This window comes from Leguminivora glycinivorella, chromosome 6 (assembly GCF_023078275.1).
Source record: "Leguminivora glycinivorella isolate SPB_JAAS2020 chromosome 6, LegGlyc_1.1, whole genome shotgun sequence".
Classification (NCBI taxonomy): Eukaryota; Metazoa; Arthropoda; class Insecta; order Lepidoptera; family Tortricidae; genus Leguminivora; species Leguminivora glycinivorella.
The window spans coordinates 378,728-398,984 of NC_062976.1; the positions used below are offsets into that span (position 1 = coordinate 378,728).

Consider the following 20,257-nt stretch of genomic DNA (forward strand, 5'->3'; position numbering starts at 1 on the left):
TTTGGATGATACATATTATGTTGTCATTTTACAATTTTTACATGCTAGGTATAGAGTTCTTCTTCTTTCGAGTCATCACTTGTAGTTTCAATGCGTCTGCGACGGAATAGTCAAAAACCTTCTTTCCTTATATCAAGATGAGAAGCATTTTACGAATGATTAAAGAAGTAAACGTTGTTCGATTTTGTTACAACGAAGGATAAACCCAAATTCGATGATCGTCAGCAACGGTTTTAGCTTGGACCAGTAAAAGGGAGTTTTAAAATTGATGTATTTTCGTCAGCATTGAAAATTAAAGCAGAAACGTTCGACGTGGCTAAGTTAGGCAAAGAATTCTGAGGTATCAATCTCAAAAATTCTTGAAACAATACACAACGATAGAATGTTCCTTGGTAAAGATGGAGTTGAGCAATCCCCTTCTGTTCTACATTTATTAAACTTACTGCTGGTGTGATGACTTGTGGTCGGTTTTTCGGTATTCATTTTATTCGCAGATCTCTGTTATCGTTTGTATCCTGAAGTTCGTAACAAGCCTAAAAGAAATAACATTAATTAATTTGATTTTTGACTGCATTATTAAATCAGCTTGACGGTAATATAATGTTGCGCAAGTAATCCATACCTACATAGGTACATTGTAAGGTAAATAAATGCTTACAAAATGTATGTGGCTATGGCAATGCCTACATAGCAATAGGATGGTACAATGTAATTTCTTGACTTTTTTGGTTACGTTTTATTTGTACACAATAGTTTTAACTGGGCTCTTGATCGAATAACTTACGAGTTAGGTATTTACTTGTCGCGGCAAACGTGTGATAATACGTTAGCAAAACGCAAGTTGTGCTTGAAAAAAACCTTAAAAAAAAGATATTTAACACTTACCTGGTCTTCGGTTTCTTAACATTTTAAGGAGAAAATGTTCATTCACCGGTCACTACAGCCTTCGCACAACCTTCTGCGCGCGAGCCGCTCGGCCGACTGTCGGACTGGCGCAATAACTTTGGAAGGTATACTTTTACAACTAGCGGGGTTTTAGCGTAGCTTTGCTGGTTTGTCCTGTTTCAGTGTGGCATTATGAATATTTTTTAGTAATAAATTCACCGTAAAGCGCAGTAACTAGGTTTTAGTGATGTATTTGTAACCGAAATTACAATGAAAGTCTTTAAATACACGGTTAAAGGACTTTAGCCGTGTTTGAGCGTAGTATTTTATTTAAAAAAGTGAATGTTATAAAATGTAATAACGCAATTAAACGGCTTTAATGGGAATTTATGAAGCTTATGTCAAGTAACGTTGTTATAGTTATGTATCGTGTCGTGTGATAAAACTATGAAGATAAACAACTGCTAAGCGCTTTAATATAAGTTATAGAAGACAAATGTGGGTTTGCGGTTTTATACTATTGAAAAGGGTTATAAAATAGTGCACTTAGCGAGGTATGTCGACTCTGTATCTTGGTAACTAAAAATGAATGGGTAATTGGGTATAGTCGAGTTCATAAATATATGTAATTTTTTTTCACTTTAGGCATTAATTTGCAACGAGTTAAGGTAAAGAAATGTATATTTTACTAACCCGACTATACCCTTATAATTGGATATAATTATCTTCTTTCTGCGTTTCATTTCCATCTCATTTGGATAGATAGGTAGGTATATTACTTAAATGAGTAGACATCTCGTCTGATAGTAAGCCATTAATGTGGCTCATGGACATCTGGAACACAGGAGAAAATTAATTGCCTTTTTTTAAGTCGGGAATTATCAAATAGTTTTTAAAAATAACAAGATTATTAAAGTGTGATATAATGCGGAATTTATAAATTCAGCAAAAACCGTAATTATTATTTTATCGAAAATTGACAAAACGAAAGTCAAGCAGTGTTATATAAACTTCCTGTTATTACTGAAACATTTAAAACCTGACATTAAAGTTCACTTGGCAACGTTTTAACAAAGCAAACGCCCGCAGTAAAGTAAACTTATCTGACTACGAAATGGCTACGAAGTCGATATGAAAACCATTACCAGTCCCCATAACTGTACATATTAGACACAACGTTCATTTCCTTTCGAAGCCAGATATTTGGCAAATTGCCCGTCAGATATACATTTTATTACACAACTTGGCGTACACGCTGCAATGACTTCACGATACCATCTGAACCTCTACTATTAGTCTATGATCTTTTAGAATACGTTACTCCGATATAATGTACGTCAAAAAATATTATGTAATTTTTGGTTCTGTTAAGTGCCTTTAGAGGGCGCTGCTTGCTTAAAAGTTTTTCAACATTTTTGATCTAGATCTTAGCGGTTAGATCCACATTGATTAAAAAATATGTATATTAAGTTGGGTTACTCACGTATACCGTTTATAATTTTTAATATTGTTTAATTTGCCATCACGAAATAGTAGATATCTATCTCTATCGCGCTTGTAATTGGCGTCAGAAATAACGGGGCCTGGTTACCCTTTGGGATGGAATGGAAGGTCAGATGGCTGTCGCTTTCGTAAAAGTAGAGCGCCTACGACAAATCTTGGGATTAATTGTCACAGCGGCCCATGAGCCGTGGCGAATGCCGGGATAACGCAAGGAGGATAATAATGATTGTATTGTTGTATGTATTATAACTCTGTATAATTGTAATTATTTGTAATTCATAAGCTATAATTGTTAATATTTTGTATGATTTGTCAAAAACGCTTGTGTAATTAAGCGTACTTGAATAAATATTTTGAATTGAATTGAACATATAAACAAATAGACACGTATAGATGTCAGCGTCTTACGTGAGTTTTTTAATTTATAAATGCAGTTTTGTCATTAGTCTTATCTGGTGCTGATGCTTCGCGCGGTTGATGGTCTGCGTAGATAATATATTATACATATGTATCTGTTGTTTTGGTTGATGCAACTGGCCCTAAAACGTACTTATCACACTCATAGTAGAGGCTCAGTTGCCTGTTTTATCAAACTGTAGAGGTTTGTAGACTTCTAACCCTTTTACTTTACACCTATAAAGGCAAGGCGTAAAAGAGAGAGGATACTAGTCTATTTTTAACCGACTTCAAAAAAGGAGGAGGTTCTCAATTCGACTGAATGTTTTTTTTTTTTTTGTATGTATGTTATTCGATATCTCCGAGAATCGTGGATCGATTTTCAAAATTTTTATTTTGATCGAACCGGTATAACCCCGAGATGGTCCCATTGGCACCAAGTCAGGGTCTGATGATGGGATCCTGGAGAAATCGAGGGAACTCTTCAAATGTTATAGGCACATGTAATGTTTTTAGTCTATTTTTCAAAGGTACACCAGTATTTACGTCTGATGGTAATAATTTTATGTGGCTGAGCTGATGAAGGAAGGTCAACTCCTCAATGGTTAGGAGTTTAAGGATAATTCTTTCACTACTGTACATGTATTCGGACTGATACATATAATATCACTAGGAACCACTAAAAATCAACAAATAAATAAACTTTTTAACAAAAAATAAAACCGCCTTCAAAAATAAGCTCGTTACAAAACACGGAGAAACTAAAAAGCCAATAAAAATAATAAACCTTTCAATTCAGATTTCTTATCGTATTGCAATAAGCTAAACATCCAAATTATAAACAAATCAATTATTTTTGGAGTCGGTACCAGCCTGTGTATGGTTGGGTGGGGCAAACAGGCAATAGCAAGGCGACGAACAGGTCTGGTACCGACTACAAAAATAATTGATTTGTTTATAATTTGGATGTTTATATTGTAATAGCATTGTTACTTTGACCTACTTAAAATGTAATATTTGGTGCAATAGCAGACACGTAAGGTGTTAATTTCCGTATGCAACTGTTTGAAATTTATTCTTCGTGCAAAAGCGTGAATCGAAAACTTTATACTCGTTCTACTTGTGTTTGTGAAATTTGAACATGTTTATTCAGTGGTATTACAATATTTTGGTTGTTAACAACTTTACTACAAAGTTTTGATAATGAATAATAGCAGAAATTGTTATTGTACCTAGCTTAAAAATATATAATTTAAACCTCCCATATAACCATAATCGGTCGCCGTTCCTACGCAAATCCTCCTATTTTGTGTACACACAGGTCTTCGGGTCTCAATGCTTAGTCGCAGTACGGTCGACGTTTAGTCGCGGCGACCCAAATGGGGACGATTGGTAACAGGCACAAATGGTCACAGAAGTGACAGAAGTGTGCACTACGCGTGCACACATTGTTACCGTTTGGCGACTACTTTCCCAAAATCATTCGTTCATTTCATTCTTTTCAAATGGCGACTGTCAGAGACGTCAAATTAAAAAAGAAATAAAATCATTTGACATTAAAATGTAATGGCGTAAGAATTTGTTAAAGATAAAATATTGTTTGCATTTGTAATATAATGTGGGCTAATTACCATGGCCAATTAAATTGCTCGAGTGATTTCATAAAATAAGTCTAAATTTATCAACGCGCCATCAATTTACCTCAGTTTAACCAGTAATAATATTATTGACTACTCGGTGTTTGCGTGTTATGTATAATGATTGGTGAAGTTTTAGTGCTCCGGTGCATATACTATACTGAAATAATAAAAATAATGCCTAGAAAACCAATAAAGTTGTTAAAATATGGATTAAGACGGTAATATTCCATGTAAAAAACAGTCGCCAAACGGTCACCAAACGGTCGACAAACGGTCGCAAAATGGTCGCTGCGTACACGCGTGACCGAAAGCAGTGAATATTTATTATATTTTCAAAATGGCTTCATGTATTATTTTTTTCCAGGTATCCTCAAACTTTATAAACAATTAAATATGCCGTCGTACTCAGTTGCCCTCACTAAAGAAGATTAAAAAAAAATTGTAACGTGCGTACCGAGCTGCTGGGTTGTAAAGGATCGGGGATCATATTATTATGGTTTTCTATAGAGCAACTAGTATTTTGCGGCATTTCACAATTGACACTTGTTGAAGTAGTCGTCATTAATATTACTATCAACATTAATTTCAGCGATCTGTACTTCTTAAGTCAAGATTTTTGTATAGATAAGTGTCTACAAATTTGTAATGTTAAAGAGACATAAATAAAACGTAGTAGAGTAAATAATGTGTTTTTTTTGTAACCCAAACAAAATACTTGTAGATACGAGTGCGGAAAAGAGGAAAATCGATACGAGTAGCGATAAATTAATACACGAACGAAGGGAGTGTTTTACTTCGACACGAGTTGTGAATGTCCTTTTCGCACGTGTATCGTACGACGATTTTCAGTACCTAAATCTAAGCTAAGAGTTTCGACCAGACAAGAAATGAATCATTGCTTGATTTGCTCGCACTACTGCGTTAGAAAAAGCAGCATCTTTACTGAAAAAAAAACTATCATTGCGCAACAGAAATTTTATTAATATCACAGTAAATACTCTATTTCATTTGATTCCTACTTTTATTGTGTAAAGCAACACTACACTTCATTTTTATCAATAAGAATTAAAAATTATATATTTAATACATTAAGTAACTATAAAGTGCTTATCTATTTGTATTATCATTCTGCACTTTTCTTAACTTTCCCACATTTCTATAAAATGTCGAAGAGTGCTTAAATGGTCGTCGTCGTTTATTATTATTTAATTCGCTCATATTTAAATGATTCAAAGCAACCAGTCCACAACTTCACAAGACAGTTTGAGAAACCTTCGTATTTCAGATTGTCATTTGCGGATACAGTGGTTTAGGAGCAGTTCGGTAATCAGACCTACACATGTGTGTACAAATTCTGTCAATGTCACTGTCCGAAACCGTTCTGACAGTGACAATGACAGCCACAAATTCGTCCACATGTTGTTACCGTTATGTGTGCAAATGTCGACTAATAAAGTGTCGTTAAAAGTCATTCTGACAGTGACATTGACAGCCACAAATTCGTACACATTTTGTTACCGTAACGAGTGCACACGACGACTACATTTTGTTATTGTATCAATACGGTCGCATTGTTTGCACGACGTTACCACGCGTTATGTCACATTTGACAGTTAGTTACTGATTTGAAGATTTTGCGACTGAAATGGTTGTATGGGCTGTTTTTATTGATTTCCGCTGTATAATTACCTATATCAATGCGTGAAATATGATATGGAACGAATGCGACTGGGTGGGATGACGTCCGATAGAGATGTATTGAGGAAAAAGACATGCTGCGACGACCCCAAGTAATTGGGATAAAGGCTAGTGTTAGAGTAAAAACACCAGGATACCACTATTAATTATACAGTTTATTAAACGGAATCTCAAAATACAAGTTCAATGACAAGCTATCTTCAAGTGACGCTCTGAGTCCGTCTGCCGCCATTTTTTGACAGCGATGCTAGTGAAGGGGACGTTCGACTAGTGATGTCCTTATACTCGACCATTCTGACCTTGACCTTTCGTCCCGAAAGTCTCTGCTATCCATGCTGCTACTGATGACTGCCGCAGTCAACGCAGCCGAAGCAGGCTGCGCCTCCAACTGGCGGCGGTAGACTTCATCTGTTCATTTGTTCTTTTCTTTTCTGCGGAGTGAACAAGAACTTTGTATACTCCAGCTATACACTCAGGCCCTGGTCCTTTGAAGTGATTAACTCGAGTACCGTTGGAAACGGCCGGTGTAGTTTAAGACTAACTTACACCAAGATATGTAATTGGTCTCATTTTATAGTCGAATCATAGTAATGACATAACTAAACTCAAGATTGCATGACCAGACTAGCCTAGTACAAGTAAGTCAGGTCATTATTTAACAACTCCACAGCCAGTAAGGCTTTAAAACTATTAAGGTGCGATGGTACGAAAAGTACATGTTTTACCGCCATGATCGATACTATATATTAGTCAAATTAATTATGTAAAATAGATGACATCTAGCGGCGGGCAGGTAATTACTGGTGTACAAAACACCATCTAATATTTGCTTGTAAATAACTTCATCCATCAATACATTTCATTTATTTTCAGGTAAGTATTATGCCATTTATGCCTTAAGTTAAGACTTACGTGAGCGGTGCATTCCAAACTAACCAACCGCTCAATATAATAATGATGATTGGCGTCGTTTAAATAGCAAATACATGGAACAAACTCACAGTTGGCTCCGTCACTGTAGGCTGTGAAGCTCCCCGCACGCGCAACAACGCGTACATCAAACTCGTGAGAGGTGAACATGACACACTCCATGCGTGAGCATAGCCGCCTTCTAACACAGCAAGCAGCAAGAAAGCTCTTATTAAAAAGCTCTGTAACATACATGGGAAATACTAAGTTCCTTAATGTAACGAGAACGTGATAATTTTTCCTTGGAACTAAGCCAGTAGGTGATAGAATCAGTACAACACAACTGTCGTTCAAGTAACATGATAAGGTTACGAGAAATTAATGTACAATTGGCATAGTCGATGCTCTCAATTACAGATCCGGCTTACATAGCCGTAAAATAATTTAGTAATAAACAATGACAATGAAGATATTAGAAAATATTGTCATGTAATCTTTTTTTATGAAAATATATTAAGCAGAATACATGGCTGCTCCTTGGCAGGACCTTTAACAACTGCTAATTATTTATCTATCAACATGATAAAATTAATAAAAGGTAATAATCAATGTGTACTAGCCACCAATTTTGCTATAAGATAACAAACATTACCATATCAAAGCTTCATACGCAAGCCACGGTGATACGGCTGCTTTCGAGGCTGGCGGCGCAACGACCGCAGACGTTGGCCCTTCATGACAAGGTTGTCGCGCAGCCTGTAGCATGCACTCTATTGGAAACCGTAATTCCACCAGCAACCTCTGGAAAGTATTAGTGCAAGCAACCCTTTCAAGGTAACCTTGAGATCACTACTCTTTAAGGTCAATAAACATGCTTTTGACAAACAAGGTCTCAAGCTAACCTCTTAAAGATATACTATATAACACATGATGGTCCGTCTCCAAAGACCTGCATCACAAATACCAGAAACAGAACTAGCCTCTTAGGGATAGTCTACAGAACACATGATGGTCCGTCTCCAAAGACCTGCATCACAAATACCAGAAACAGAACTAGCCTCTTAAGGATAGTCTACAGAACACATGATGGTCCGTCTCCAAAGACCTGCATCACAAATACTAGAAACAGAACTAGCCTCTTAAGGATAGTCTATAGAACACATGATGGCCCGTCTCCAAAGACCTGCATCACAAATACCAGAAACAGAACTAGCCTCTTAAGGATAGTCTACAGAACACATGATGGTCCGTCTCCAAAGACCTGCATCACAAATACCAGAAACAGAACTAGCCTCTTAAGGATAGTCTACAGAACACATGATGGTCCGTCTCCAAAGACCTGCATCACAAATACCAGAAACAGAACTAGCCTCTTAAGGATAGTCTATAGAACACATGATGGCCCGTCTCCAAAGACCTGCATCACAAATACCAGAAACAGAACTAGCCTCTTAAGGATAGTCTATATAACACATGATGGTCCGTCTCCAAAGACCTGCATCACAATAATAGGTCTTATGCACATGGTCCGCCTCCTTAGGCCTGCATTGCATAAACAGAACTACTTAAGAAACAATAATCAAAGTGCTAAATGTATAGCAGACATTAAAGTAATCATTATAATTATGACTCACACTTTAAGTGACGGAAATCACTTCATTTGTGGATATCACATTAATTACACTACCATGGATACCACAAGATTCAGGTACAATGTGCTTATCAGGAAACCCTGTGAACAGAATATATTATTAACATCATGTAAAGGCAACACAACTCGGTTCTTAATCCGGCGTGTATATATGCAATGGAAACTCAGTTCTTAATCTGAAAGTAATAAGACAAGCACAACTCGGTTCTTAATCTGAGACTAATAAGACAAAACACAACTCGGTTCTTAATCCGGCGTGCATATATGTAATGACAACTCAGTTCTTAATCTGAGACTAATAAGACAAAACACAACTCGGTTCTCAATCCGGCGTGCATATATGTAATGACAACTCAGTTCTTAATCTGAGACTAATAAGACAAAACACAACTCGGTTCTCAATCCGGTGTGCATATATGTAATGACAACTCAGTTCTTAATCTGAGACCAATAAGACAAAACACAACTCGGTTCTTAATCCGGCGTGCATATATGTAATGACAACTCAGTTCTTAATCTGAGACTAATAAGACAAAATACAACTCGGTTCTCAATCCGGCGTGCATATATGTAATGACAACTCAGTTCTTAATCTGAGACTAATAAGACAAAACACAACTCGGTTCTCAATCCGGCGTGCATATATGTAATGACAACTCAGTTCTTAATCTGAGACCAATAAGACAAAACACAACTCGGTTCTTAATCCGGCGTGCATATATGTAATGACAACTCAGTTCTTAATCTGAGACTAATAAGACAAAACACAACTCGGTTCTCAATCCGGCGTGCATATATGTAATGACAACTCAGTTCTTAATCTGAGACTAATAAGACAAAACACAACTCGGTTCTCAATCCGGTGTGCATATATGTAATGACAACTCAGTTCTTAATCTGAGACTAATAAGACAAAACACAACTCGGTTCTCAATCCGGCGTGCATATATGTAATGACAACTCAGTTCTTAATCTGAGACCAATAAGACAAAACACAACTCGGTTCTTAATCCGGCGTGCATATATGTAATGACAACTCAGTTCTTAATCTGAGACTAATAAGACAAAACACAACTCGGTTCTCAATCCGGCGTGCATATATGTAATGACAACTCAGTTCTTAATCTAAGACTAATAAGACAAAACACAACTCGGTTCTCAATCCGGTGTGCATATATGTAATGACAACTCAGTTCTTAATCTGAGACCAATAAGACAAAACACAACTCGGTTCTTAATCCGGCGTGCATATATGTAATGACAACTCAGTTCTTAATCTGAGACTAATAAGACAAAACACAACTCGGTTCTTAATCCGGCGTGCATATATGTAATGACAACTCAGTTCTTAATCTGAGACTAATAAGACAAAACACAACTCGGTTCTCAATCCGGCGTGCATATATGTAATGACAACTCAGTTCTTAATCTGAGACTAATAAGACAAAACACAACTCGGTTCTCAATCCGGTGTGCATATATGTAATGACAACTCAGTTCTTAATCTGAGACTAATAAGACAAAACACAACTCGGTTCTTAATCCGGCGTGCATATATGTAATGACAACTCAGTTCTTAATCTGAGACTAATAAGACAAAACACAACTCGGTTCTCAATCCGGCGTGCATATATGTAATGACAACTCAGTTCTTAATCTGAGACTAATAAGACAAAACACAACTCGGTTCTCAATCCGGCGTGCAACTTGTCTTATTTTTCCCGTGCCCCTAAGGTAACACGCTTACTATATATACCATTATTGAAACACATTCCAGTCAAGCAAGAATAATCATATGGCACTTGGCTTGACTTATCGAGGTTTCACTACATTCAAATAATGTAATATTTTATCTATCATTGTTCACTTACCAAATGGTTCTTGACAAAGGTATTTATATATCATCATCAGGCATGGTGCATAAGCTTAATAATTAAACCATCAAGCTTGCCAGACACACTAGAGAGGTGCTCCAGCTGTAGGTATATGTGCAATTTAAAGCACAACATTATCCATATAGTTGCCACCTGCACAACTACATAATTTTGTTAGTTGTGTTAATACTATGCATATGCAAGAATACTTAGTACAGGTGATTGAGTTTTTATAACAAAATATCATTATTTTTGATTCTTGCAAAAGTCACAAAACATGTAAAATATATATATTCTTGTGAAATCAAGAAGCAATAGAAGTGTACAGTTATTTTTTTTTTATATTTCAAGGAACAGAACATATTAAAAGTAGACAATACTTGTCAACTTCAAACGTTACCTGTTTGTCATGCTTCGGTTCAGAAACATTCCTTCGCAGTGAAGGGTTAAAATTATTAGAAGCTCCAATTAAGTTATTTACCTCAGATTATTGCACATCTGTTAAAAACTTAACTGATTGGCATGTTTCAAGCCCAATTCCAAATCAAACTGATTTGTTGTAACAGACAAGTATAGCATGTAGACCGTTAAAGTCCATCAGGTCTATAAATATCAAAATCTCTTACCATTAGCTATGACAAATTTTACCAGTGTCATAAATAGTTCAATAGATATCCAGTTTGGTGTTTCCAGCTTTTAGCAAGATTTAACCTCAGGAACTTCTGGAATCATGCCTTACCAATGCAAGTATTTTCAACTTATGGTCAATATTCACCAGGTTACCGGCAGGCAACTACTGTAATCAATAAATTAATCTGGAAAGGAATGTAATTAAGGAACAAATTATATCACTGATAATGCATTAAATGGACACTGGACTATGTCATGATAATAAATGTTCCAAATGTCTGTCTAGGTAATATATTTGTCTTTGGTTCAATTTAGAACATGATTACATTGATTACATTTCTTGTCAAAAATGTTTGCAATGCTAAACCAGCATTATTATAAACAAAACAGCATCAACAATACACTATACTTCAGTGCTATGCCCTTAATTTTAACACACATTATGGTTTTAACAAGATGCATAATTAACCTCATCAAAATATTATTATTATTTTATCAACATTTTTGATGAATTTGTGCCATGTAATATAGCAACATGTTTCCTCATTTAGAAAAATGCAAGGTCATACAGAGTTTATATGCATAAGAATGTCACTAAGACAGATTTCAAAATACAGTCCCCGGAGAAGTGTTACTGAACTTATAACAAAACACAAACAAGACAAGACAGTTGTCAAAGTTTTCTTATGCTTATTTACTCATCCCTTTATACCAACCTGTAGTGAATTTAAAATGTATTTACTGTCAGTATACTTACATAAGCCAGATGCAATGGTACAATATTATTGAGTAGGATAAATACCTTATTCCATGTCATTCCGGACAAACTTATATTTAATATGACAAATAGGGCAAGATAATGATCATCTCTCTTTGTAGATCATTAAACCCATAAAGTCACCTGTTATAAGGAATCATTTAGGTGTAATTTAGATCTAAGTACTTGTATCTTATACTCTGTTTCACTGTGACACTGTGACAATTGTCAATATATCACAAGTAGGTTCAATATGTATTATGTATTCTGAAACATATCTGGAAGCACAAAAACACAACACACAAGTGAGCTAATGATTATTCATTACTGCAGCCCCTCTATATATACTGGTAATACTCTTTGCCCGGAGCATTATGTGAATGACAACTTGGATGTGGTTAGCATCTCACCGTCCATGACTTACTGTGGTACTTATTGTGATACATTTTGTGAGTATATAAAAGTATTAGTATCTTCAACATGTACATAACTAAGTTGATCTGAAAGAAAGAAACACAACACAGGCTACTATAGTGGATGTTGATAATTTCAGCCCCAGAGCACTGTGTTTGGATCACTTTTACTTCCGATTTCACACTCATTATGATAAATTATTACTCCAAAGTGTGAATATCTCGTAAACTGCAATGAATCTGAAAGACAACACAAGACACGCCAGCACACTAGGCATGTTCTATCTCTTTGTTGGCACAATTACGGACAGGTATTTGATCATAGCCTTTGCCTTTTACACTTTTAACTGTAGTATATGGTGCTAGTGTCTTTACTCGTCGAATCAGATCGACTGGTGGGTTGTCTATTGTTTGCCCGTCAGTCATTTAACATAATATTCATTTGCCCGAATCTAACTTGCCTGAATTTCATTTGCCCGAATGATTTGTTTACCATAAAAATCATATGACATACTCGTTGTTTATCCGAATATTACCTTCCATAATCATACAATGCCATACTATTTGTTAGCCATATTATTAAGTGCAATAATATGGTTTCATAGAATATTCAAACGCCATAAGCAATTATTGCCATATTAATTGTTGCCCATATTATTACCTAACCTAACCTACTTTCTGATAGCAGTTTCATTTTCCAGGGGTCACAGTTCTAACCTAACCTAACCTACTTTTCCAGCAGTTTCATTCTCCAGGGGGTCACAGTTCTAACCTAACCTACTTTCTGATAGCAGTTTCATTTTCCAGGGGGTCGCAGTTCTAACCTAACCTAACCTACTGTCTGATAGTATTTTCATTTTCCGGGGGGTCACAATTCTAACCTAACCTAACCTACTTTTCAAGCAGTTTCCTTTTCCAGAGGTTCACAGTTCTAACCTAACCTAACCTACTTTCTGATAGCAGTTTCATTTTCCAGGGGTCACAGTTCTAACCTAACCTAACCTACTTTCTGATAGCAGTTTCATTCTCTAGTCCTTCTAGTACCTATTATAGTAGTTTTCGATTCTGCCAAAGCACATTATGGAAATTGACTTTTCTGGACGCTAATTTGTATGACAAATGATGGTATGGAATGTGGTAATTACGGATTTCGATGATTCTGACAAATGACATTATGGAAACTGACTTTATGGGAAACAAAGTTTCTGGCACTAGATTAATATAGTAAACAATGATTATGGCATAAGTTGTTATGAGAAACAATATTATGATTGTTGAATAGGATGGCAAATAAAATTATGGCAAATGAAATTCTGGCAAATGGGGGTATCCCCGACTGGTGTTAATTAAATACTGTTGGATGACAATGAATGGTTACGAGCGCGGCGCGAGAATGATGACATTGTCAATTTCGGACAAATTTCATACGGGCGTATATGGGTACTTAATATCGCGCTTCTGAAACTGTTAGAGTAAAAACACCAGGATACCACTATTAATTATACAGTTTATTAAACGGAATCTCAAAATACAAGTTCAATGACAAGCTATCTTCAAGTGACGCTCTGAGTCCGTCTGCCGCCATTTTTTGACAGCGATGCTAGTGAAGGGGACGTTCGACTAGTGATGTCCTTATACTAGCGAATGATGAGTCACGTATAAAAAAAACAATACCAAATACAAATACAAATTATTTACTTAAAAATAGACATTAAGAAAATACAAATACAAATTAATTAAAATAAATTAATATCAAATAAATTAAATTAATTAATCACCTATATCAAACATAAAGGCAAAAAACATTCATATATTTCAGTTGAACATTATATATTTTAGTAGGTAAACAATAACCTCTTACAATAAGCATACAAAGTCCAAGTACAAACCCCGCCAGGTGCTAAACCGTTTTACAAAGCCACTCAGAACCCCATTTCCTAAACCAATCGAAACTAATTTCCTCTCCCGGATTAACTTGCCCATTATTTGAGATTCCTGCTACAATATTAAACGGATATTTAGTCGAGAACTGAGGATAATAATTACTGGTGCACATCGATTTAAACTTCCCTAAAACTGTAGTTCAGATCGATGCTGGTGCAATATACATTTGAGAGCTATTCATAGCATTCATTGGCTTGCATTGTGTACTATCAGCTTCACAAGTGCATGGCGAAATTATCTATGGTAACATTCATATTTTCTCCATGCACTTTTGCAGCCGATAGTACATTCAACGTGCGATAGTTTCTTGTCAAATATGAAATGAAGGAACTAGCTAATATAAACGGAATCATAATTATGAAAATATCCCTGTATTCATAATATGCTGTAAAAAAATATGGCAATGTCAAATCCTATCTCACTTCCTGCCCAAAAGTGGGATAACTGCCGACTGTTAAGGAAAACAATTTTCTCAAATTGAATTATTATGCCTTTGATTTTCTATCAGGCGTTATACAAATTAGTACTTCTGAGTAGTCGAAGTCGCAAACGCTAGTGTCTGATAAAAGTTGCAAAGGCTAAATTAAGTATACTTACTAAGTATATTATGTTTTAATCGTTCTCACAAATCTCACAACACAAGCTTCATTGAACTTACTGTTACAGCATAATATATGGGACTAGGTCGATTTGTCTAAAACTGTCCTACAATACCCTTTTATTTATTTTATTTCACGCGTGTCGTATTATAAAACCATTCGTGATAGGGTTGCCCCTTGCGAGATTTGGAATGAAACCGCGCTCGGGTCAACGGCCGCTGGGGGCTATTAGCTATCGACAAGATACATGGGTTATATGACCTTGAGGGAGCGACTATCCTGGGAGAGATTCGGAGCATACCTTGATGAAATGTAGATTTCTAATAATAAGTAAACACTAGTATAGCTTGGCAAAAAAATAGTAGAAATTAAATAGTGGTAACATCTTAGTGTCGTCCCATTTTCTCACATAATTATCACCAATACCACCTATATATTAAGCTTCTGTACCGTTATTTGAAGCCTATTTAATATATTGAGAGACAGCGATACTGCTTGTAGATGCGTAGCGGTTCACAGCAGGTACCTACAGCTGAACACCTGTAAACAACTTGCAACTCCAGTTTTACGATTCAGGTTTCCCCTTCCACCAGGCGACCCGTGCCGTAGGGACGGCAACGATGTTTCATCATTGGCGTTCTGTTTGTCGGAACGTTCGGTTCACTACAAAAAATTCTTAGAATTCTTTAATTCTTGGAATTTTTTGTAAGTTTAATCAAAAATATCGTTTTAGAAAACGGTTTTACCGTTCGTTTACTATTATAAATTAAATGTTTTAGAAGCTGAGCACCTGATCGATTCACTTTGAGCGCAGCGTGTCGCGTAAGTAAGCGATTTTTTATTTCTTTTTCAGTGAATCGATTCGTCTTAAGCACGGAACAGGTCAAGAAAGTAAAAATTGAAAAATGATCTCCTTGTCCTCTTTGAGACTAAAACAGTCCTAATTAAAGTCGTAATTGACGCGATTAGTGTTTGTTTTGCCTTGCGGCCGAAGATGAGCCTGTGCTGTGACCTGATAATTTCCGTGCGTGCCCATTGTGGTAGGTACTGTGCTGCGGGATAAAATTTCTTTACAATCTCTTTAAATAGATCGATATTCTGTAACGGAATTCAGAAATAGATCAAAAGTCGAAAGTTAAAGCCTATAGCTGCCGGACTTGGCAAGGGCGTCAATAAATATTTATTGATTCTAAGTATCATGTTGGCTTTTATATCCGATCCCTGTGTGCCTTAAAATAGACTTTCTGCTCTAAAGAAAGGTAACTAACAAACCTATATCATTAGCGTCTTTGGGGAACATGTTTGTGTAATCCGAAAAATGTTCCGTAAATAAATATGGGCAATTTTAATGCACAGTACGGTATCGTCAGGGATACCTCTGAAAAATGTAGTTTGGTAATGTTCTTATGCCTTAATCAAATCTAAGCCGCTTGCCAGTGGAAGTAAAGGATTACAAAGTGAAACTCAGGTATGTGGAGAGTTGTATTAATTACCAAATATAAGTTCCGGTTAAAGATAATTGAGAAAATCCGCATACGAGAGAGTCACTCTTTAATCCTTAACTATAATAATAGCGTTTAATAACGCAAGGCGAGCGTATTTGATTAATTTGATTACTTGGCTGCTGCGTAAGCAGAGTAAAAGGGTGCATCATAGCACTAGCTTACTAAAAACTTCTTACCTGCGCAAGGTGTGAAGAAATTTACAACCAGTATGTTTTTATTTTGTGTATAGTCCGCTTAAGGATATTAAAGGCTAGTATAATAATTATTATTCTGTGGAACGCAGGCATTAGTGGAAAAAATATCAAGTGTTAAGACGGTGTAAAAGCACTAGTCTAACACAGTAGGCAGTGACCCTGTCTGCAGAGCCTATGGTTCTGGGTTCGAATCCCAGTATGGGAATATGTTTGTGTGATGCACACAAATAGCGGGACGTAGTTGAACGAAAGAGAGCCATCCTCTGAAAATAGCCTTTTATTTGAATGGCTTTTCCCTTTTTACGTTGAGATTATATTCAAATAATTATGTTTATATGAATTGGATCTTTTTCCTTTTACTACGTCCATTTTTTCCCGAGTTACGGTTGTGTTATTATGTATGTAAGTATACATATGTCTATAATAAGAGTAATATGTCGCCTTGCTACCATAGTACAAGCCTTCCTCAGTTTTTGGAAAAATAGATTCCCCAATGTCTATTTATTTTGGTACCGATAATAAATTTCCAGCTTATTAAGGCTTATGAGTATTACTATTTATCTAGATAAAAACCAGCCGTCTGCGCAAGACGTGCATCTTCCCATTTTCATATTTCCCACCTGCGCAAGGTGTGTGAATAATATGATTGTTAAGACAGCTGAAAATTTTGCAGTCTGCGCAAGGCTTGCAATTTTCGTGACTCAATTTTCTGCCTGCGCAAGGCGATTAAATATTTTATTTAGCCTGCTGAAAACCTGCCGCCTTCGCAAGGCGCGTGTTTACATATCCTGCGTCACAAGCAGATCAAGCAGATGTGGTATAATAGGTATAATACAATTAGCATGGTTCTAAAGCGGTTTTTGTCGACCTACGCAAGGCGTTTTGAAACTTACGTGTGATGGAGGAAACAACACAATATGATAACGCCTCCTAAGCTTAGTACCAAGTGCTTACTTTGTTAATTACAAAGTCATTTTGACAGGGGTTATATATTTCTACTGCGGAATCACTTCCCAGTAATCATTAAATAGTCTCGAGAAGACTTGTCAAAGCGGACCCCAGGCCTTCACAGGCCGGGGCCAATGCCGGGATAACGCAAGGAGGATGATGATGAGTCTGGTGAAGACTAAAAAGATTATCACAGTTATTGCTGGCGACTTGATAAACGTGGTTTCTTTTTTTGTGAACTTTTTCCACTATATAGTTATCTACTACATATTTTATCTTTGTCGTTAACGACGTTTGAAACACCTAGCTCACGCTGACGCGGAGTGAATTGACACGATAATATTCAAAATTAACCACGGTTTTATCAGCCTACTTATTTAGGTTTTAAAGTGGGATTTGAGGTCGTTTAATCATTAAAGTAAACCTGTTGATAGTGTTGATGCATATCAAGGCCGCAGTATTCTTTGGTTCAGGATATTAACCGTTTCCCAAACATCTTAAATGGGTTATTTATTCTATTATTTTAATCAAATAGTTATCTAGCCCGCTGGCCGCTCCGGCGCCACATGAGGCCAATAATCTAAAGATCAGATTGCTTTGGACTGTTTTAGGTCATTAATTTGTTCAGTTAAGCCCACGTGGGCTGAACACATTTTAAGGAATTGGCTATGTGGATGAAATAGCAAACATTTTTGCATAGTTTTTCGCTATGTAAGAATGCAGTTGTGATATGTTATTACATATTTTGAGGCTCCAGGAACGACCTGAACCAATGTTACAAAGAACCATTACATTAAAATGTGTTCACATCCTCATAAAGTAGCACGGGGTGACTCGTCTACTCATTATTTAGTCCGAATGAAACAATACGTATTTAAATTATGAGTTTTAGGTTAAGATTACCGCCATAACACGTTTTTAAAAATAAAACAGGGGAAAAGAACACCTACGTAAGAAGTGATGAAATGTACGGGTTAATAAACCCAACTACAAACTTAAAACGCTGTCATATTACAGCTTTTAATCTGTTTTTTTTAAATAAAGTAACCTCTATGGTTAATAAATATATGACATTCATGGGGTATTCGGAAAACTATTATACATACCTAATCATTGTTTTTGGTAACAATATTTTGCAAGATAAGTACTTGATGTGGTTTCAAAATGATTTTAATACTCATATAAAAATGGACCGTCAAAACAATTTTAAAGCTATGCCGAATAAGCCCATGACCCATGGGGTTTGATGAGTGTCTCAAAATTTTGTTTGGACCTCAGATCTCGGAACTACAGATCTAGGTACCTTAACCTCAATATCATATTCTTCATTACAAAACCAGAAGGCTACGTCATGCCATATAATGGAATGGTTATATATCTTTATGCTTCCAACGAAAATCACGGGTCTTACCCGCATACATACGTATCCTTAAGGAGAAAAATATTTGATTGTAACATCTTGCGCTTTCATAAGCTGCATGGTTACCCAAAACAAAAAGGCATTTATATACGAAGAAAATTCTATCATCAGCATTGGCTTAACATGTGTACAAATTACAAATAAAACGCTTCGCACATGTGCGTCTAGCCGCCTAGGCGTTGTTAGCCTATGCCAATCCTTGGCTAAACAGAAAGTACATACATATTGGGTAAATAACTAACAAAAAATATTAGGGAACTGGGAGAGAACTCTCCAGACAAAAAGTCTAAGGTTAAGTTGTAGCCTGTTAACCAAGGCAATTAAAAGTTGAACTGTTGTAGTACCACTACTACCAATTGCACAGGAGGTACTTTGTTTAGGACTGTATTCATACATGGATTCAATGACCTTAATACGTATACTCATAATGTATAACGAATGACTAAGTTATACTTATACAAAACCTCAATAGTCTTGTTACTTGATATACTTACACTTCCTTCCTGGATGACAGATTCGTTTACCAAAAGAGTATCTTGTGCTTAGGAGTTTTCAATGATGAAAAATTCACAAGTGTGCTTAATATATGATAATAAGACTTTTTAGAATGATTAGATTATTTTTTTTAGCACTTACCAAACGTGCCCAGATTATTATTTCCGTTAATAAAATTGGAACCACGTTACACATGGGTTCAGTATGGGTTATACCCAAGAGGCCAAGAATATTTCCGGCATACTAGAATGCTCGGGAAAATTACTAAAATTAGATTTCATAAAACGAATTAAGTACATCACGAAAGAACCATGATTGTCGGAACATTAGTCATACCATGGGTATTAAGGTTTTCAATAGCTGCGCATATTAGTGTTATACACTTTTAAAGTTGTAGCCGATTGAGCGAAATTTTTCTTCGCTACCAAATTTTGCCATGTCATAGCCATAAGGCAGTAATTATAATATTCACTGTCTATTATGTAATGCTGTAATTGCCGGAAATAAATAGTGACTATTTGGATAAGGCATTAATGAATGGATCAGTTCCTTAACTGTTTTCTATAATATCATATGTAATAATATCATGTCATGCAAATCAATATATCAATATAATGTACCTATGTCATGTCGATTATTCTATGATACTGAAAAGAGATAAACGAGTTGCGAGGAATTTGACACACAATCCAAAACTTAAGTTTTTCGCTTATACCCTAAAAGTAATGATACTGCAATAACCCTACTTACTGGCAATTGCAGAGTCGGGGTCAAAACATTAAAAACATACTAAGTG

General features: G+C 36.0%; 1 long non-coding RNA gene across 1 annotated transcript; it reads right to left on the bottom strand.

Annotated features, from left to right (window-relative positions):
* Positions 1 to 7,034: 7,034 nt before the first annotated feature.
* Positions 7,035 to 8,033, bottom strand: LOC125227348. The gene is made up of 2 exons (XR_007177176.1): positions 7,684 to 8,033; positions 7,035 to 7,273 (listed from the first exon to the last, which is right to left on the bottom strand). It is a non-coding gene; the product is annotated as an uncharacterized LOC125227348 (long non-coding RNA).
* Between the last annotated feature and the right edge of the window lie 12,224 nt (positions 8,034 to 20,257).